The sequence below is a fragment of the Somniosus microcephalus genome, chromosome 10 (assembly GCF_052327205.1).
Source record: "Somniosus microcephalus isolate GS21.2 chromosome 10, FLI_Smic_1.0, whole genome shotgun sequence".
NCBI lineage: Eukaryota > Metazoa > Chordata > Chondrichthyes > Squaliformes > Somniosidae > Somniosus > Somniosus microcephalus.
The window spans coordinates 103,233,760-103,256,312 of record NC_140996.1 but is presented as its reverse complement, the minus strand read 5'-3'; the positions used below and the strand labels follow the sequence as shown (position 1 = coordinate 103,256,312).

The following is a 22,553-nucleotide window of genomic DNA, read 5'->3' as shown; positions in this document are numbered from 1 at the left end:
TTAATCCTTTCTTGTTACATCTCTGGTTGGTTCCTCGACATATTGGTCCCAGAAACCGTCCCTTAAATACTCCAGGAATTCCTCCTCCACAGTATTGTTACTAATTTGGTTAGTCCAATCTATATGTAGATTAAAGTCACCCATGATGTCTGCTGTGCCCTTATTGCACGCTTCTCTAATTTCCCTTTTAATGCCGTCCCCAACCTCCGCATTACTGTCTGGAGGTCTATATACCACTCCCACTAATGCTTTCTGCCCCTTGGTATTTCTCAGTTCTACCCATACAGATTCCACATCATCAGAGCTAATATCCTTCCTTACAATTGTGTTAATCCCTTCTTTAACCAGCAATGCTACCCCACCGCCCTTTCCTTTTTGCCTATCTTTCCTGAATATTGAATACCCCTGGATGTTGAGTTCCCAGCCTTGGCCACCCTGGAGCCATGTTTCTGTATTCCCAATCAAATCACATTCGTTTACCTCTATTTGCGCAGCTAATTCATCCACCTTATTACGAATGCTCCTCGCATTAAGACACAAAGCCTTCAGGCTTGTTTTTTTAACGCTCTTACACCTATTCAAATTATTATTTACTGTGGCCATGTTTGATTTAAACCGTTGATTTCTCTGACTGCCACTTTTGTTTTTCTCCTTCCTATCTTTTGCTTTTATCCTTGTTTCCCTTTCCTCTGTCCCCTTGCTCAGGTTCCCAAGCCCCTGCCATTTTAGTTTAAACCCTCCCCCAGAGCACTAGCAAACACTCCCCCTAGGACATCGGTCCCGGCCCTGCCCAGGTGCAAACCGTCAGGTTTGAACTTGTCCCACCTCCCCCAGAACCGGTTCCAATGTCCCAGGAATTTGAATCCCTCCCCCTTGCACCATTCCTCCAACCACGTATTCATCTGTACAGCAGGCACCTCCAAGCACTGGAGAGGTACTACCAATGCTGCCTCCGCAAGATCCTGCAAATCCATTGGCAGGATAGGTGCACCAATGTCAGTGTTCTCGCTCAGGCCAACATCCCCAGCATCGAAGCTTTGACCATGCTCGATCCGCTCTGATGGACGGGTCACATCGTCCCCATGCCCGATACGAGACTCTGAAAACAAACGCTCTACTCGGAGCTCCGACACGGCAAGAGAGCCCCAGGTGGGCAGAGGAAACACTTCAAGGACACCCTCAAAGCCTCCTTGAAAAGTGTAACATCCTCACCGACACCTGGGAATCCCTGGCCCAAGACCGCACAAAGTGGAGGAGAAGTATCCGGGAAGGTGCCAAACACCTCGAGTCTCTTCGCCGGGAGCAAGCGCAAACAGTGGAAGGAGCGCACGTCAACCCAAGCACCCCACCCACCCGCCGGTTCAACCACCGTCTGCCCCACCTGTGACAGAGACTGTAGGTCGCGCATTGGACTCATCAGTCACCTGAGAACTCATTTTTATTGTGGAAGCAAGTCATCCTTGTCCCGAGGGATTGCCTAAGAAGAAGACACTGAAAGCATGTGTAGCATAAATAAGCTACCTTTCTCTGCTGTTTCCAAGTAGTTGTGGATTTGTTCTGGATTAGTGGCGAGTATTGCTATTACTCTTTCCAAGCATTAGCACCATGTCAAAGCATTTTGCTCTCTGTTGCCATTAATGTATATTAAAAAACTGAATTTTACATGCAGTCAATTCCATTTGAGTGAATACTTAAATTGAATGAATTGAAATTGAAAATGCATACAAGTGTTCTACACTCGTCCCTTGGATCAATAACATGGAACTCTGCCATGTTATAGCATATATGCATATATTACCATGGATCTCTAGAACATTACACCATATACACACATGCATTAAAACTATGGAATTCCAGCACACAACACTGTTTACACACACATATATATATAATAAATAATTTAGAACCCCACTATATGACGCTATATACTTAAGTGTATTAATACTGTGTAACTCTATCACATTACACTATATACAGATATGTATTAATACTATAGAAAGGAGAAAGAAAGACTTGCATTTATATAACGTCTTTCATGACCAAAGTATTTTACAGCCAATTAAGTACTTTTGATGTGTAGTGTCGGAACAGTGAATAATATAGAACTCCCAATACACTAGACTATTCTAGCAAAATGGATTTTTGTATGTGTAGAATTTTTTAACTTGTATTTCTGTACTACTGGAATCAGCATGTAAGAGGTAAATCAGTATCATACAATGTATTTCTCAAAAGAAAACACATCATTTCAGTTCCAGACATACTGGCTGTGGCATTCTTTATAAATGCAAATTGATAGACTGAGAACAAAAAAAAGTTTCCAATTGTCAATTTAACTGGAATCGACAAGCATTTCAGGCCGGTATCAGAGATTGCCTCCATTCACCATTGATGAATGGCTGTTTAGTTTAGATAAATCATGAGAGCTGTATCGTCTGCTGCCCTTGTTTTCAGGATCTGCTGGGGGTGTTCACAAGCCTCATGGTCACAGTTCAAAGTGTAGGCTTCAACCTTGGGTAGTGACGTTGATTGACATCTATTGCTGAGATGAGTAGAAAAAGGGATAGGGTTGTGATTATCTAGAGGCCTCTGTAATTGACTGCTCGGTGGGCAGAAACTTCATCTCACAGATTTATACTGGGAGCCCACAGTTAGTCAGAGAGCACTCAGAATGTTTGTAACTCAGTCACCAGCTGTAAGATGAGTATTTTAAAGTTCTGTGCCAGTCTTATCAGTGAAGTCAGACTACTTACAGTTTAAAAAAAAAATATTCTTGGCATGCTGGCACGTTGGCAAAGCCAGCATTTATTGCTCATCTCTAGTTGCCTTTGGGATGGTGGGCCTTCTTCTTGAACCGCTGACGTCTGTTTGGTGAAGGTGCCCCCACAGTGTTGTAGTGGTTTGATATAACTGAATAACTTGCTAGGCCACATCAGAGGGCAATTAAGAGACAACCACGGTGGTGTGGAACTGGAGTCATATATAGACGGCTGGTTTCCTTCCCAAAAGGACATTAGTGAACCAGTTGGGTTTTTATGATAATCCAACAGCTTCTTGATCACTTTTACTGATAGCACCTTTTTATTTCCAGATTTTAAAAACTGAATTCAAGTTCTCAAACTGCCATGGTGGGATTTGAACTCATGTTTTCTGGATTACTACAACAACAACTTATAGCACTTTTAACATAGTAAAACATCTCGAGGCGATTCACAGGAGTGTTAACTACATTTGATAATGTTGACTAGAACAGGTGACCAAAAGCTTGGTCAAAGAGTTAGGTTTTAATTAGCGTCTTAAAGGAGGAGAGAGAGGTAGAGAGGTTTAATGAAGGAATTCCAGAGCTTGGGAGCTGAAGGCAGAGCCACTAATGGTGGAACAATGAAAATTGGGGATGCGCAAGAGGCCAGAATTGGAGGAGCGCAGAGATCTCAGAGGTTTGTAGGGCTGGGGGAGGTTGCAGAGATGGGAAGGGGCGAGGCCATGAGGATTTGAATAAATAGCAAACAGATAGTTATATGAAAATGTTCAGTAGAACACTTCAAACATTATTGCAGTACTATAGGAAGGGTTTGTACCAATGTAGAGTATCATGGACATGTGCAGTAGAGCCCCAGAGGGACCAAGTATATAAAAGAGTTCTCTCAGGAACATTGCGACTGAAGTCATGGAAACCTTGAGCACCCAGTTACAGGAATCCCTCGCAGCTGGCTTGGAAAATAAAGAGGATTGTTTGGAAAGAGCAGGGATGGCAGCTGTGGGGCCCAGCACCAGTGCCATGACTGCAGAAGGATCCAATGAGCTGGTTCCTTCTCAAGGTGGCCCTACCTTCTCTCACTACAACCACTGTAAGGATGGAGCAGGTAAGTGTCTGAGAATGGGCAGCTGCTGGCAGCCACTGCATTGCTGCCTGTGTCTCCAGCTACTGTAGGAAAAGTTAAGTTCCTGTACCAAAAAGGGCACAGTCGCAACCATTCCAGGAGGCTGGACGCATCCTACCTCCACCTGCCACCGCAGTTGCTCCTCTCATTCAGGAACCACTTTGGCACACTTTGAGGTTAAGAAGTAGATCAAGTGCACCTTATGCAGCCACCAAAGGGATGCACAGGTGCAGGAATTAGATAATTTGAATGTGGAATATTCATGGTATAAGACTTTATTTTCCCCTTCTGTTGATTTAGTGCAATGGGGAGGGGGAGAGACAATAAAGCAGCAGCTACTCTTAGTGACTAGACAGGCCAGCATGAGCACGTGAATGTGGAATTTTTGGGTCTCCGCTGTGTGATATAACAGGCTGATGAAGAATGGTAGGTGGGAGTAGTTCTCTGTCACAAAAAGTGAATATCTAACAGAGTTTTGGGGAGCTCTCACTGCCGGAACATCCTGGCCCTCCAACTCATCCCCTTCCTTCCATTCTCCCTCTTTATTCTGGTAGACTTTTTGCTGTACTCAGCGTTATCATCACTTTGTATGCTTAACCCTCTTTCAATGGCAAAGTTGTGTGGCCCAGGCAAGGGAATCATGGCTTCAGTACACCAATGCTCTGCTCCAAAGTAACTCAGGTGGCTTCATTGGTATCTGTGCTCTGTTGTGTGAGGGTTTCTACTTCAGGTCAGGAGCCATGCAATAGGGAGCCAGAGTCTCCCAGGAGTCAACCTTAGATTCTTACAGCACAAAAGGAAAATAGGAACAGAAATAGGCCTTTCAGCAACTTAAGCCTGTTCTGCCATTCAATTCAATCATGGCTAATCTGTATCTTAATTCTATTTACTCGCTTTGGTTCCATACACTGTAATGCCCTTTCCTAACAAAAATCTATCAATCTCAGTTTGAAATTTTCAATTGTCCTAGCCGCAACAGCTTTTTGGGGAGAGAGATCCAGATTTCCACCAAAAGGAGGCCATTTGGCCCATCATGCCTGTGCCGGCTCTTAGAAAGAGCTATCCAATTAGTCCCACTCCCCTGCTCTTTCCCCGGAGGCTGCAAATTTTTCATTTCTGCAATGGGGCCCCCAAATCTGCTCACGGGATTATAGCTGCGGCCTAACCTTGTACAACTTTATCAAAATCTCTTTACTCTTGAACACTATGGCCTAGAAATTCAGTATCGCCACGTTTGGGGTGCTACAGTCGAGCGTGCGCTAAATTTAGCGCCCGGCACAACTTAGCGCCACTTTCACCGAAATTGAGTTGCATCGCCCCAAGAGGCTGTTGCTGTGCTAAAGCAGGCTGTGCACGACTATCCTAAGGTGCAAAGCTGGCGAGCCGAGGCGCTACCACCGAGGGCGGGCGCAGCGCAGGTGCGGCCAGTTAGCGATTGCAGGCAGACACGCTGGCGCCGGTCACCTCTTAAAGGGGGAGGGTCAATTTGGCTTGCAGCCATGCCCTGCACATTGGAGCCCTGATTCTAGGCCTGGACAGACCTGCTGCGACATCGTTACGCCTACGACCATGGAGAAGGCCAGGGAGCGAGTGCAACGCTTCAGTGAGGGGGCCCTGAAGGTTCTGGTTGGCGCAGTGGAGTGCAGGCGACCTATCCTCTTTCCTGACAGTGGCAGGAGGCTGCTGCCCAGCGAATATAGAAAAGCTTGGAGGGAGGTGGCACACAGAGTGACCTCCAGCAGCATGGTCCCTAGGACCCCAACGCAATGCAGGAAGAAGTTCAACAACCTCACTCGGGTTGTCAGGGTGAGTACCCTTTCCAGTATCCTCTTCATCCCTGCATGTGCACCTCACTTTATGGCCAAAGGGTCCTGAAAGCTCCAATGCCCAGCCCTCATCCAACACCTATGGGACTCTCATGAAAATCACACGCACATTCACCACTTTACACACTGTCAGGGCTATTCGACCATGGGAGGCAGTGCAGCCAAGATCAGGGCTTGACACTGTCAGTGCTATTCCACCATGGGAGGCAGTGCAGCCAAGATCAGGGCTTGAAACTGTCAGGGCTATTCGACCATGGGAGGCAGTGCAGCCAAGATCAGGGCTTGACACTGTCGGGGCTATTCCACCATGGTAGGCAGTGCAGCCATGATCAGGGCTTCACACTGTACTCAGAGCCCGTCCTTTCTCTTGCAGGGCAAGTTGGCCCACAATAGGAGGCAGCAGCAACGGACCGGGGGAGGCCGTCTTGAACTTAAAGACCTCAGCGATCTGGAGCAATGAGTGGAACAGATTATGGCAGGCCGGCTGATTGGCCCCGTCGCCACTGGAGATACCGACCCCGTTCTGGACAGCAATGGTAAGGTCATCACCTTTTTGACCTCTCTCTTTCCACTTGTGCCTCACACCAGCATCCTTTGCCACTATCGAACCAATGCAGTGCATTGCAGCACTCATGCCTCCCTCGCTGCCGCCCTGTCCTCACACTAAAGCAACTCTTGCACCTCCCTGCTATCAGATGCTGATTTGCCAGGTGAGGAGACGGGCCCTCAAGCTGGCACTGTGAGTGAATCGGAAGGCGAGGAGGAGGAAGAGGAAGCTGGAACATCAGTGCCACCCTCAGCCGAGGCAGCCCATGGCCATGATGGGGACACGTCTTCCCTGGAGGGGAGCAGGGGGGAAGGGTTTGAGGAGGGTGAAGCTCTGGGGCCCAGCGGGCTGCAGCAACACGGGGGGTGGTAGGGAAACTCGGCGGCCTCCTCCCCGGAGGGAGAGTGTGGCCTCCAGTCCTGTTACAGTGAGCGCAGAGGAGGTGCGGCTCCTTGGTGAAATGGGCGCCCAGGCGGAGCGCAGGCAGACTGAGCTCATGGCTGCAGTGGCAAGGAGTGTACAGGAATTCGGGGCAGCACAGGCAAGGAGTCTGCAGGAATTCGGGGCAGCACAGGCAAGGAGTCTGCAGGACTTCGGTGCAGCACACACGGCTTCCAGCTAAGTGCTTAGTCGTGCCATGCAGTCACTGGCTGGTCTGATGCAGACACAGATCAGGGCCACATGAGCACCAACTGCTGCCACCCTCGCTGGATCAGCCAGGATTCGCCGGGGCACTCGCCGCACCGCAGCAGGCCAGCAGTCTGTGCTTCAGTAGATTGCTGCGCATGCTTCAGTGCTGCCCCGTGCGAGTGCCAGTGTCTCGTCCAACCAGGGAGTGCCTGTGCTCTGTCAGGTTGGCAGCATTCCTGCTGCCAACACTGTCACTCCTCCACTGCAGCTGCCACCACCCGTAGGACAGACTGCTGCCGCCCATGCAGAGTTGGAGCAGTCAGCAGCCGGGCCCTCCAGGCCCAGAGCTGGTCCAGACTGTCCCCTAAGGGCATCTGCCAACTCACTATCTGAACCTCAGCAGCCTTCCCCCAGCCTTGCTGCAGCCACTGGGGTCCCATTGCGGAGGAACTGCAGGGCGGGAAGGGGCCAATCTCGCAAGCGAGGCAGATCACCCTCGCAGGCCAAAAAGTAGGAGGTCTGGCAAAATGTTGTATTTTTTTTTGTGAAGGCCGAGGATCATGGTCATTTTTGTTTAACTCTTTTGTTCATTGTCTCCAGGTTGTGAGAGCCAGTTATGTGTCTGACTGTTTTTTTGGCGGTTTCTCTGTATTTGTTTGTCATGCGGGAAGGGCACAGAGTTTGTTAAATAAATAATTGTCTTTATTCGGATTGTGCATGTTTGCACTTTGAACTATTTGTTGCCTTGACCGGCTCAGGGTTTGCGGAGCGGGTCCATTCATGTTCTTTCAATGGCACAAGCCATTCCCTGAGAGGGGGCCTAGAACCAACTTGCAATAAGTCGCTGACGGACGGCCCTTGCACTTTGTGCCTCCCTCGTGTCTTGGTGCTCCTCCTCCTCCTCCTCCTCTGGTGGTCCTCCAATATCTGCTGGCAGTGGCTGAGTCCTGAGGATAGCCAGGTTGTGCAGCATGCAGCACACTACAACAAAATGGGAGACTCGCTCAGGCGAGTACTGTAGGGCTCCCCCGGAATGGTCCAGACAGCGGAACTGTTGCTTTAGCGCACTGATTGTGTGCTCAATGATGTTCCTGGTCGCTTGATGGCTATCATTGTATCGCTCTTCAGCAGGGGTGGTGGGCGCACGGAGTGGGGTCATCAGCCAGGTGCACAAAGGATAGCCCTTGTCCCCGAGAAGCCAGCCTCCTGGGTGAGCCGGGGCTTCAAAAATGTCTGCCACAGAAGTCTGGCGCAGGATGAAGGCATCGTGGCTGCTGCCTGGAAAGCGGGCATTGACAGCTAGTATCAGCTGCCTGTGGTCACACACCAACTGCATGTTCAACGAATGGAACCCCGTCCGGTTGCGGTAATCCTCGGCATTCTCTAGAGGCACCCGCAAAGCCACATGCATGCAGTCAATGGCGCCCTGGACCATGGGGAAGCCCGCTATTCTTGCAAATCCCATTGCATGCTCTTGCTGCTTGTCCAGGGTCATGAGGAAGGAAATGTACTGACGTCTCCTTTTGAAGAGGGCATTCGTGACCTGGCGGATGCAGCAATGCATCGTGAACTGGGAGACATTGGCAATGTCCCCAGTAGCGGAATGGAAGGAGCCGGTAGCATAGAAGTTGAGAGCCACTGTCACCTTCACTGCCACCGACAGAGACGTCCTGCTCCTCAGCTGAGGCTGCAGATCTCTCTGAAGCAGGTGGCAGATCTCAGTGACCACCTCCCTTCTGAATCAAAGCCTCTGAATGCACTGCTCCTCAGACATGTTGAGGTAGGAGAAGTGCTGGCGGTGTACCCTGGGAGGGTAAGGTCTCCTGTGCCGACGCCTGTTGGCCCTCCTCCGTCTGGCCATGATTGGCACTCTCTCTTGGCGTCTCTGAGCCCTCTCAATGCAATGGAGAAACCCAACGTTTCCACCCATTGCAGCCCCCATTATATGTGGCCACTCAAGGCTATGGCACTGAAAAATAAATCCAACTGCAAAGTTCTGGGCTGAAGCCAGAAGTACCTGTGTGAGCACTGAGTCAAAACAGAAAGCTCTCTCCCTTTGTCTCTCTGCAAATCTCTCTCTCTCTCACAGAAGGAGTGGTCCAAAATGGCTACCACTAAGAATGCAGGAAGAGCCCCCTATAAATAGCGCCACCCCCCAGCCCCACAGTGACTGGGAACCGTTCCACTCAACCAGTCGCTGGGAGCGCCAGGCGGAAAGAAGGGGGGGCGCCACTGAAGTTCCGGTTCGGGGCGCCCCAAGGGCGTTGCACCATGAAATGACGTCAGGATCTGCGCGTGCAGCTGAGCGGGCGTTGCGGTTTTGCGCCACTGCTAAATCTTCAATCAAGTTCGCGAGAGGCGTAGATCGCGCCGCGCCCGGGTGCTAGCCGCTTCGTGCCCCACTTATCGCCCTCTTAAGGCGCTAGTGGCTGGCGCTACCAACTGAATTTCTAGGCCTATAACCCTATTTATAAAATCCAAAATACTATTGGTTGTTATTTTATCGTTTTCTCTACTTCTGCTTGCCCTTTCAGGGAATTATGTATTAAATTCTAGGACAAGTCATTCATCTGCAACCATCGGCGTCTGTTATTGAGTGAATATTCACATTACTTGTTTTTCTTACCAAAAAATGTATTGCCTCCATATTAAATTGCCCATAAGAAAGCTTAGCATCAGTGCATACTAATACCAGCTGCAAAAGCAATGACAAAAGTAAATAATACTAAAAAATATATCATTTTGATCTGCATGGCATTTAGGTGATCCACAATATTTATGGTATATTCAGTCAGTCCAATTATACATTAAATGGGAACAGAGAAAACACCGGACAGTTGGCAGGTATTCTGTGTTCGGAATCTCAAACCGAACAAACTTTTGTTTGTGAGTTATACAAATAATCAGAGGTAGGTTTTCATTCAAGAGCAAAATCTCAAAGCAGCTTCACAGGGAATGTGAGTTTTCCCGTGATTGAATTAGAAGGGATTTTTTGCAGTGAAGTATGTGTATTTTATTATTTGACTTAGCTTACAAATTCCTAAGGAAATAACTAATATTTACAATATGAGAAATCAAGGGTTGTTAATTCAGCAGTGGTGTCACGTGGCATGCGTCAGTCTCACTAGCTTTTATGTAATCTTTGCATTTCAGTTTTGGAAATAAAATGATTGGAGTTGGCTGTGCCGCTATCCTAAATGACACTGCATTACTCTGCATTTGATTTTTTTTAAGAACAAGTATGATTCAAAGAGATTCATCAGTTCTAAAATGCTGCACCATTTACGAGAAAATTACAAGTAATTTTCACACCACCAAAAATAACCAAAACACACCCTTTGCTTCCCTGGGTGCATTTCTCGAACGTAACATTTGACATAAATTCTCATGCTTCAAAAAGTAGAAAATAACTTAAATTTTATATAAATGTGGCTCAATTTTTAAAAAACAGAACATCTTTTGATGCAGTGAAACAGAAAACAAAAACATTACAGTAAGAAGGAATTTTCTTATCTCCACGACATTTGAGGTTTACACATGTAATGTATTTGTTCAGTTAGCGTGCATTGCGAGCCCTTGTCCCTGCAATTCAAATAGCACGGTTTAGAGTTGATTAGTAAAGTACAGCGACGCTGTCTTGAAAAGTGACTGATGGTCAGAGATCTCTGACGGCGTGTCATTCTGTTTGGTAGCCAGCTGTGTTCCTCGGCTTCCCTGCACAAATTGTATACACACGGGGAGAAGGGAGCAGAAGGGCAGATCCACCTCTACTCAATGGAAGGTAAAGCCACGCTTAACGCCATCAATTACAATTCATTAGTGCAGGAGGGGCTGTCCATTAGACTGTTGAGCGTGTACAGATGCTTTTGTTATGAGTATGACACTCGTAATTAGAGAGCCGCAGCACTGAGAGCTTCACAGCCGATTTAGCAAAGATAAAATCGGTCTGTTTACGCATAGAGTTTGTCATATTTTTAATTACAAGAGATGACTCTTATTGTGGTTAGCGAGCCTGGATTTAAATTATAACAAAATGCCACTGTTCAAGGACAGTCGCTTTGCTTCCCGCAGTACAATAAGACGCGGCCGTGGCTGCAGACCAATACTGAGCCCCTGAGCACAAACACAATGTAATATACACGATGTCTAAGTTAATTTCCAATACATAAGCGATTTCATCAAAGCAGCCCGATATCGCGGCCAGCCCCCGGTGCGGATCTGTAAATTCTTGTCACTTGCCGCTACACCCTCCTCCCAAGCCCCCTCTGCTTTTCTATATTTTCCGCAGCCCATTTCCATAGCGCGCGGGCAGGCTGCCCTGTCATATCATTCATTTATATTAGCGATTCTCCAAACGAGAGACCTTCACATGTCATTGAAGTCATTTTTTTGTTGTTGCTGCGTGCGTGGACTTTACATAAAACGATGTTCCTGTAGGAAATCAAGGAGATTGAAACCAGCTTTGATCAAACAAGTTCGCTTAAAAAAACGCTGGTTTGCTATTTGTGTTTGTTAAATGTTTCCTTTATATGGCAGGGTCTAGGATTACTGATGAATTTATTGTATAATTTTTACAATGAAATGACACATTGAATAAAATACTGGCTGATCTCCCATGGCACTGTCCGATGATAAAAATAAATACATTTTTTTGTAGGAAGAATATTGGGAGGCTTCATTCCCCTACTTGGAGCCCCGTTAAATGAGGGGCAGGACTCACAGGATATACGGCAGAGAAACAGGCCATTCGGCCCAACCAGTCCCTGCCGGCGTTTATGCTCCACTGGAGCCTCCTTGTCTTCCCTCATCTAACTCTATCAGCACATATAACCCTCTATTTCCTTCTCCCTCATATGCTTATCGAGCCTCCCCTTAAATGCATCTATACTATTCACTTCAACCTCTCCCTGTGGTAGCGAGTTCCACATTCTCACCACTCTCTGGGTAAAGATGTTTCTTCTGAATTCCCTATTTGATTTCTTGGTGACTATCTTATATTGATGGCCTCTAGTTTTGCTCTTCCCCACAAGTGGAAACACTCTCTGTGTCTACTCTATCAAAACCTTTCATAATTTTAAAGATGTCTATTAGGTCATCCCTCAGCCTTCTCTTTTCAAGAGAAAAGAGACCCAGCCTGTTCATCCTTTCATGATAGGTATAACCTTACATTTCTGGTATCATCCTTGTAAATCTTTTTTGCACCCTCTCCAGTGCCTCTGTATCCTTTTTATAATATGTGACCAGCATTGTACACAGTACTCCAATACAAAGTACCAGGGTTCGATACAAGTTTAGCATAATTTCTCTACTTTTCAATTCTACCCCTCCAGAAATAAACCCTTGTGCTTGGTTTGCTTTTTTAATGGCCTTATTAACCTGTGTCACTAATTTTAGTGATTTGTGTATTTTTACTTTGAGATCCCATTGCTCTTCTATCCCATTTAGATTTTTATTTTCCAAGTAATATGTGACCTTATTTTTCTTACCAAAATGTAATACCTCACATTTATCTGTGTTGAAATTCTGTAAGGGGTTTTAGATCGCAGAGGTTTCTCTCTCTAGAGGCCTCTCTCTCTTGCACAGTAAAACCTTGAGTGGTTCGACCCACTCGCCCCTTAGATTCTATACTCTGGACTTTGGGGCAGGAACTACAATGTAGAGAAAACTCTTGTAGACCAAGTTTGATGAAACGAAATGAAATTTTATTGCATATGGAAAAATAAATCAAATGCAAGCAGATAAAAGAGTACATGGGAGGGAAAAACACAAACGAATCATAACGATACGATACAATACTGACTAAGGCAAATACAGGCATCTTATACTCTACAAAGATCATCATGAAATAAGGAAACACACGGAACATAGAGGGACAACAACTCATGTTAATTGTACCCTTAAATCCACCCCCTTAAACCTATCTAGATCTGATTGTGAAGGGCCAGAAACATGCTCACCAATCCAACTAGGAAGTGCCAGGTTTTGAAAGCAAGTCTGTGTTTTGATCCCTTCAGGCGCCCCGTCTCCTCGTGGATCGTGGAACCCCTGTGAGCTGCGCCACACCTCTCTCCTGAGGTGGGGGTCGGGGCGGCTGGACACCAGCGGGCCTGGATGTCGGCGGGGTCGAGGATCGTCGGCTCGACCCTGGTCAGAGGAGCCTTGGGCTGGTCTCCATATAGGTTCCTTTAGTTTTCGTCTCTTCCCGAGCCGGAGTGGCTGGAAGGTTTCTTCTCTCGGGTTTTATTTTTTGGTTTCTTCTCCCAAGTTGGGTCGATGGCCTCTCGTTTCGGCAACGGCCCGGGGGCGGTCGATGATCTCCAGATGTTTTTCCCCGGGGCGGGACGCCGGCTTCGAATGGCCTTCTTGATGTTGGCTTAATTCTTCTTCCTTCACCGATGGTGGAGAGGAGTTTGCTGATCTTCTCCCGAAGCGACTCCTCTTCACCCACTGCCACTCGGTCGTGTGTCTCTGAGTGTATCTGTGTCTCCAACTGTCACTGTCCAACTCCGACTCCTCCAATTATACCTTTTCTTCAGAGGCTTCCCCTTCCCGCCGAAAATCAGGTTAGTCTTTGTTTAGCTTTTGGCGGGCTGGGAGCACAGCGGGGTAGTTATTATATTTTAAAATGTTTTAGATGGCCGGTAAAGGCCCATCTCTGGTCTGGAATGACCTTCATTGTTTTTAATGTCCTGCTGATCTCGTTATCTAGTCCTTGGTGCTGTTCTCATGAATATGAAATTGTCCCCTTTTGTCTGGGTCAACATTTAGATGGCCTCTGTCTCCAGGCTGATCTTGACTGGATCTGCATCTAATCCATATGTAGATATGTGGGTCTGGTTTCGTTCTCTCAGAAACGGCTTCCAGAACTTACTGTGGGTTGAATCCACAAAGCTGTCTGAGGATTCGCAGGAACCATTTTAAAATGTTCCAATAAGCCGGTCACGTGGTATGGCAGCCATTTTGTATGCCCTTTTTCTGGGCTTCTTTTAAAAACAGTCTTTAAAATCATGGCCTCTTCTGCCATTTGACCCTTATTAATGTAAAGTCCAATTTTGCAAATCCTACAATTTATTTGCCAATTATATGCCTATTGTGGAAGTTTATTAATGTCTTCTTGTGATTTGTTGCAGTCCTCATCAATATTGACTATCTCCCCCAATTTGGGGTCATCCGCAAATTAAGAAATTATGTTTTTTATTCCAAAGTCTAAATTGTTATTATAAATTGCGAACAACAGTGCTCCCAGCATTGATGCTTGTGGGACCCCACTTTCCACCTTCTGCCACTGTGAATAGCTACCCTTTACCCCTACTCTCTGCTTTCTGTCTTGAAGCCAGCTGGTTATCCATTCTGCTACTTGTCCCCTGACTCCGCATTCTCTGACCTTATTCATTAATCTATTATGTGGTACCTTATCGAAGGGTTTTTGGAAATCTAGATAAATTACATCTACTGCATTATCCTTGTCTACTCTCTCTGTTACCTTTTAAAAGAATTCAATGAGGTTGGTCAAGCAAGCCTTTTCCTTTTGAAATCCATGCTGACTATTCATTATTATATTTTTGGTTTCTAGTAGTGCTTCTATTTTCTCCTTTAGTAGGGATTCCATTATTTTTCCTACAACCGATGTTAAGCTGACTGGTCTATAGTTCCCTGGACATGTTCTATCTCCCTTCATAAATATAGGTATTATGTTAGCTATCCGCCAGTCCTCTGGCACTACACCTTTTTCTAATGAATTATTAAATATGTGTAATAGTGCCTCTACGATTTCTCCCCTAGATTATTTTAAAATGTGTGGATGTAATCCATCCAGACTAGGGATTTTATGCTCTTTGAGTTTGATTAGTTTATTTAATACTTCGCCTCTTTTTATTTTAAATGTGGTTATATCATTTATAATCTCATCTTCCGATGACATGTCCACATGATCTATCCCCTTGGTAAATACTGAAGCAAAGTTCTTATTTAATATTTCTGCTATTTTGCTATCGCTGCCTGTGATTTTATCCTGACTGTCCCTTAGTGGCCCTATTCCCATCCCGACCATACTTTTGTATTTATATACCTGTAGAATATTTTACTATTTTGTTTTATGTTCCTTGATAATTTAATTTCATAGTTCCACTTTGCCTTCCTAATAGTTTTTTTGGACTTATCTCCTAATCTCCATTGTCATGCTCTCCCCTGCTGTCCATATACTTAGTTTATCCCTTATTTCTTTATTCATCCATGGTGTCCTATTAGTGTTTAGCTTGTTCTTGTTTTGTAGTGGAATATATTTTTCCTGGACTCTGTTGAACACTATTTTAAATGTCTCCCATTGCTGTTCCACATCCTTGTTTGCTAATATTGTTGTCCATTTAATTTTCCCAAGTTCTATTCTCAGCCCCTCAAAATCAGCTTTTCTCCAATCTATTACCCTGCTCTTCATCATACTTATGTCCTTCTCAATTATTATCTTAAAGTGTATTATATTATGATCACTATTGCCTAGATGTTCCCCTACTTTTACTTCTCTTATCTGCTCTTGTTCATTCCCCATTACTAGATCCAGTAGCGAATTCTCCCTTGTTGGGCTTCTTACATATTGGGTTAGAAAGGAGTCCTGTATACATTGTAGAAACTCCATTTCCTTATCCCCTTTATCTACCTCTTCTGGCCAATTAAATTTGGGGTAGTTGAAATCCCCCATGACTATTATTCTATATTTTTTACTAATTTCCCTAATTTGTTTGCATATTTCTTTCTCCACCTCCCTTCCACTATTAGGTCATCTGTAGACTACCCCTATTAGTGTGATTGATCCTTTATTATCTTTTATCTCTATCCACATGGATTCTATTTCTGTCTTACTGATAGCTGAATCACTTTTTTCTACTGGCATTATGTTATCTCTAATAAGTACAGCTACTCCACTTCCCCCTTTTCCCTCTCATCTTTTCTAAATATGTTGTACCCTGCAATGTTTAATTCCCTGTCCTGATTTGTCTGTAGCCATGTCTCAGTAATCCCTACTATATCTGGTTCCTTGCAATGTATTATTGCCTCCAGTTCCCCTGTTTTATTATGGACACTGTGCGCATTGCTGTACAGACAGTTTAATTATTTTTAATAGCAGTTCCTTTCACTTTATTTTTAACCATCTTTTTATACTCCTATAACTCTATTTATTCCCTGCCCATCTATGTCCTCCCTTAGTTTAGTCTTTCCTAGGCTCTCCTTCCCTGTTTCATTTATATTTAGGCTGGTTTCATTTCTTGTAGATCCCTTGTTACGAATGCTTCATGCATTCAGATAAAGAGCCTTTAATTTTAACTTTTTCTCATTACTCCCTGCTTTCACCTTACTCACTGATGCATTATTACTGTTAAACTCTCTGTCCCTTCCTGTCACACTCTGCTTATCTTTGCCCAAATAGCTACACTGCTCCATTGGCTTGGCTTTTCTCTATAGATTTCTAAATTTCCCCTCCTCTGACAGCTTCCCCCACCCTTTTTAGTTTAAAACCCTATCTACAGCACTGGTTATTTGATTCACCAGGACACTGGTCCCAGCCCAATTTAAGTGGAGCCCGTCCCAACGGAACGGCTCCCTCTTTCCCCAGTACTGGTGCCAGTGCCCCATGAATCAAAACCCCTTCATCCCACACCACTCTTTGAGCCTCTCATTTAACTCTCTGATCTGCTTGTCCCTATGCCAATTTGCACATGGCTCAGTTAACAATCCAGATATTGTTACCTTTGAGGTTCCGCGTTTTAATTTGGACCGTAGCTCCTCAAACTCTCTCAGCAGAACCTCATTCCTAGTTCTATCTATATTTTTGGCTCCTACGTGGACCACAACAATGTGGATCCTCCCCCTTCCACTCCAAATTCTTCTCCAGCCGGCAGGAGATATCTTTAACCCTGGCACCGGCAGGCAACACTGCCTTTGGAACTCCCGATTGCAGCTGCAGAGAACAGTTTCTATCCCTCTGACTATACTGTCCCCTACCACTATCACATTCCTTTTCACTTCCCACAATTGTTCCCACAGTGATACAGCCCTATCCCTAACCTGTGCCTCCATCAAACACTGGGAACAGAGCCTCACAAAATCACTCCTTTTATGTGTTGGTAACAAACTGCATCACTGCAGGAGTTCCTCAGGGCAGTGTCCTAGGCCCAACCATCTTCAGCTGTTTCATCAATGACCTTCCCTCCATCATAAGGTCAGAAGTGAGGATGTTCGCTGATGATTGCACACTGTTCAGCACCATTCGAGACTCGTCAGATACTGACGCAGTCCGTGTCCATATGCAGCAAGACCTGGACAACATTCAGACTTGGGCTGACAAGTGGCAAGTAACATTCGCACCACACAAGTGCCAGGCAATGACCATCTCCAACAAGCGAGACTCTAACCATCTCCCTTGACATTCAATGGCATTACCATCGCTGAATCCCCCACTATCAACATCCTGGGGGTTACCATTGATCAGAAACTGAACTGGACCAGCCATATAAATACTGTGGCTACAAGAGCAAGCCAGAGGCTGGGAATTCTGCGGCGAGTGTCTCGCCTCCTGACTCCCCAAAGCCTTTCCACCATCTACAAGGCACAAGTCAGGAGTGTGATGGAATACTCTCCACTTGCCTGGATGAGTGCAGCTCCAACAACACTCAAGAAGCTCAACACCATTCAGGATAAAGCAGCCCGCTTGATTGGCACTCCATCCACCACCTTCAACATTCACTCCCTCCACCACCAGCGCACTGTGGCTGCAGTGTGTACCATCTACAAGATGCACTGCAGCAACTCGTCAAAGCTCCTTCAACAGCACCTTCCAAACCCGTGACCTCTACCACTTAGAAGGACAAGGGCAGCAGACACATGGGAACATCACCACCTACAAGTTCCCCTCCAAGCCACACACCATCCTGACTTGGACCTGTATCGCCGTTCCTTCACTGTCGCTGGGCCAAAATCCTGGAACTCCCTTCCTAACAGCATTGTGGGTGTACCTACACCATATGGACTGCAGCGGTTCAAGAAGGCGTCTCACCACCATCTTCTCAAGGGCAATTAGGGATGGGCACTAAATGCAGGCTTAACCAGCAACGCCCACATCGCATCAATGAATAATTTTTTTTTTTTAATTGTACAGATTCCTTCCAAATGGTGCCCGTCCCCTCCAAATGTGGTATTCTGGTTAATTGTAGTACCTTTTTTATTTCAATAGGTGACAGATTTTTAACGTAAGTGGAAAAACATTTCTCGCAATTTATGTGAAGTTGGTAACACATCATCTTAAATCAAACATTCAAGGTTAGAAGGATAGAGTTCATTACTTTTAACTATGAGAGTTCTTCACTTTTGAATTTAACCAGTTTTTGTAATCATTTTTGATAAATAATTCCATCAGTAGTTTACTAAGCAATCCTCAGTGTTACTGTTTAACTTGTGACCAGTTGAAACCAACTGTAAAAATGAAACCACAGCCAATAATATTTAAAATGCATATAAAGTTGGTGAATTCAATTTCTATTTCATCCAGAGGCTGCTCCCAAATTAAAATGTCCTTGCTGTGCAGTTCTTTTCATGTGGTCAAATCTGCAATGTGATCTGCATGTGAATGTGACTTGATGTTGTGAAGGGTGTGTGCTTTGGCAGGCGCGATCATGAAATATAACTGTGCCTGTAATAGGTCCGCCTCTTGCAAATCCATCCCAGCCTGGAGTCTTTCCTTGGCAAATCCATCTCAGTATGCAATTTCCTCCCCTTGAAATTCCATTGCAGTTATATCATGCCTTTACAACCTCAGGATGTTACAAAGTGCTTCAATTAAATACTGTGGCAGTGTAGTCACTATTGTAATGTAGGGAAATATGGCAGCCAATTTGTGCACAGCAAGTTCCCACAAACAGCAATGAGATAATGACCAAATAATCTGATTTAGTGATGTTGGTTGAGGGATAAATGATTGCCAGGACACAGGGAGAATTCCCTGCTCTTGTTCAGATAGTGCCATGGGCTCTTTTACATCCTGAAGACAGAGAGGGCCTTGGTCAAATGCCTCATCTGAAAGTCGGCCACTCCGACGTGCTCAAATCGCTGGAGTGGGGCTTGAATCGCAATCTTCTTACATAGAGGCAGAAGTGCTGAGCAAAGCTGACATGTTATACAGGATGACCCCATTATAAAGGTGGGAAAAGGTCTCCTGACCTGTACAGGACAACAAGGAAAAGTGAGCATTTCCTTTTGTGTCGTATATCTGTGAAAGAAGGGGAAAATATCGCTCTCGCTCTGGCCTTGTCACAAACATTGAACTGAGCAGGGATAGAGAAGAGAAGGCCAAGAAGCTGACTTCAAATGGCACTGAGCATCAGAGTACTAATATACTAATGTATTGGCATGGAGGGACACAGGTTCAAGGCTCCAACCTACTGCTATCCCAATCACTGTGCAGGGAGTGCACATGGCGGGGCGGGGCAGGGAGTTGGGTGGTGGTGGTAATTGAAGGGTGTGTTGTTACTGGGCTACTTTTGTGCACCTTCTAACAGCTAACTAAGTGTAGCATCAGCAGAGGTCTCAGAGCAATTTGCTGGAAATACTCAGCAGGTCAGCCAGCATCCGGGGAGAGAATAAATGTAGACCCTTCAGTTCTAGGAGGGGCTACACCTGAAGCGTTGGCTCCTCTGTTCTCTCCATGACCTGTTGACTATTTCCAGCATTCTCTGTTTTTTCAGATTTCCAGCAGCTGCTTTCTTTTTGCTTCTTTTTGGTTTTTCAGAGCAGATTTTTTTGCCCGGGTCAATAACATTGAACCCGCATTAAGTATCTTCTGTAAAACTGGCAAAAATGTGACATAGCCTCTTCTGTTTTATAGGCCAATCAATTTTGAGGGAAATCTCTCTTTGCACATGATTGATCATCCCATGCACTATAACAAGGTATTAACACGCAGCTTTTTCTCTCATGTTTTTCTAGTGTTTGTTTATCCCCTTATGGAGCAGTAGGGATCCTCAGAGCAGCACAAAACCATATGAACTGCACATTAACGCTTTGTGCTGACACCACACCATCTTTTACTCCGTTCTAATTTTTCACTAAAATCAGCTAAGACAGAACTGACGATCTCCGCACTCCCAATCCCTGTGTTTTAGAACTCCAAAAGTTGAGAACATTAAAAAAAAACATATAACATGAAAGTCGAGCTTCTGCACTTTGAGATCCAAGCCTTCAGTTCTGATCAGATCCATCCTCATCTTTTGGAATTGCTTCGTACATCATTATTCTTAAAGGGGAAGTGCATTCTACTGAATTGTTTCACTATTTATAAATGTTGTAAAGGGAGCTCTTTGTGCACTTGTGTCTCACTCTCAGTCATCCCTCGTTACTGCTTTTTATGCTTTGGAACTGCTGGTTAGATTACCCTAGGAGCAGCTATTTTGTGTCAAACTCTCTCTCATGTAACATCATGAAGTTCTGCTCCAGTGCTGAATGCTGCCCCAGATCCACCGAACTCCACTTATGGAGCATAGCTCTTCATGCTATAACATCGGGGGAAGTTCGACTCAAAACTACTGCTCCTAGACTCTCTTGAAGCAGCAGCAATAAAGCTTAAGCTATGGCAATGAGGGGAGATTGAGAGGCATCAGTAAATCTACAGTTATCTCTGTCTTGCTATTTATAGCAAAAAATTTCTCCAGGAGTTAGATTCATCCCACAGGCAATTCATACTGGGTACATGACATTGCCCACGGGATAAATGTAACATGTGCATGAGTTTCTAGCTATTAGTGATTTGGGCAATTCAGTAGAAGATTTTCTTTAAGTTGTGCAGACTTATATGGGGAATGAACACATGCCTGCCATTTCACAATTCAATTAGCAACATACGTGTATGATCCTGCACATTAAATTGGGAGTTGCCATTTTAATTACAACATGTTATAACTGCTATCACAGGAGAATTGGAAGTCATATACAGGTTGGTTTAGTAAAAGTAATTTTTCAGTGACTTCACAACATTATTTCATGATAAGGTGAAAAATGATAATTAATATGAGAAAATAACAAAAGTTTGCTTGGGAACGTCAGCAGAATTAAAAAGAATCAACAGTTAAAAAATGTTTTAAATCAATAAATAATCTCCAGGCCTTCCCCATAGCTTACATTTTACAGCTTTATGCAGAGAATTGTTGGAGTATAGAATGCTTTGCCATAGGGAATAGTTGAGGCAGAGAGCATTATATCTTTTAAAGAAAAAGTGCAGAATTATTTGAAATAGTGCACCGTACTGGGCTCTGCAGAGAGAGTGGGTCAGTGTGATTAGTTTTGGATTGATAGAGGGCTATGGGAAGACAGCAGGACAGTGGGATCAGTTTGGGATTGATACAGAACTATGGGGGAGAGAGCGGGGCAGCGGCATTAGTTTTAGATTGATACAGGGCTATGGGGGAGAGAGAGGGGCAGTGGGATCAGTTTGGGATTGATACAGGACTATGGGGAGAGAGCGGGGCAGCGGCATTAGTTTTAGATTGATACAGGGCTATGGGGGAGAGAGAGGGGCAGTGGGATCAGTTTGGGATTGATACAGGACTATGGGGAGAGAGCGGGGCAGCGGCATTAGTTTTAGATTGATACAGGGCTATGGGGGAGAGAGAGGGGCAGTGGGATCAGTTTGGGATTGATACAGGACTATGGGGAGAGAGCGGGGCAGCGGCATTAGTTTTAGATTGATACAGGGCTATGGGGGAGAGAGAGGGGCAGTGGGATCAGTTTAGGATTGATACAGGGCTATGGGGAGAGGGCGGGGCAGTGAGATTTGTTTTGGATTGATACAGGGCTATGGGGAGAGAGAGGGGCAGTGGGATCAGTTTAGGATTGATACAGGGCTATGGGAAGAGAGCGGGGCATAGGCATTAGTTTTAGGTATGCACTCTAATTGGCTGGATGTGACAAATGGTGTCCCCCAGCGATCCTTAGAATGAAAAAAGAAAGACTCACATTTATATACCGCTTTTCACGACCTCAGGACGTCTCAAAGCACTTTACAGCCAATGAAGTATTTTTGAAGTGTAGTCACTTGTAATGTAGGAAACACGGCAGCCAATCTGTGCACAGCAAGCTCTCACAAACAGCAATGTGATAATGACCAGATAATCTGTTTTTTTAAATGATGTTGATTGAGGGTAAATATTGGCCATGACACTGGGGATAATTCCTCTGCTCTTCTTCAAAATAGTGCCATGGAATCTTTTATGTCCACCTGAGAGAGCAGATGGGGCCTTGGTTTAACATCTCATCCAAAAGCAGTCCATGCCCACATGCAACAAGACCTGGATGACGTTCAGGCTTGGGCTGATAAGTAGCAGGTATCATTCATGCCACAGAAGTGCCAGGCAATGATTATCTCCAACAAGTGAGAGTCTAACCACCGCCCCTTGACATTAAACGGCACTACCATTGCTGAATCCCCCACCATCAACATCCTCGGGGTCACCATTGACCAGAAACTTAACTGGACCAGCCACATAAATACTGTAGCAACAAGAGCAGGTCAGAGGCTAGGTATTCTGTGGCGAGTGTCTCACCTCCTGACTCCCCAAAGACTTTCCACCATCTACAAGGCACAAGTAAGGAGTGTGATGGAATACTCTCCACTTGCCTGGATGAGTGCAG

At 45.3% G+C, this 22,553-nt stretch overlaps 1 pseudogene; it reads left to right on the top strand.

The window, feature by feature from the left end:
- The first annotated feature begins 3,667 nt into the window (after positions 1-3,667).
- LOC147111591 (uncharacterized) overlaps positions 3,668-22,553 on the top strand; it is a 57,520-nt pseudogene continuing 38,634 nt past the window's right edge.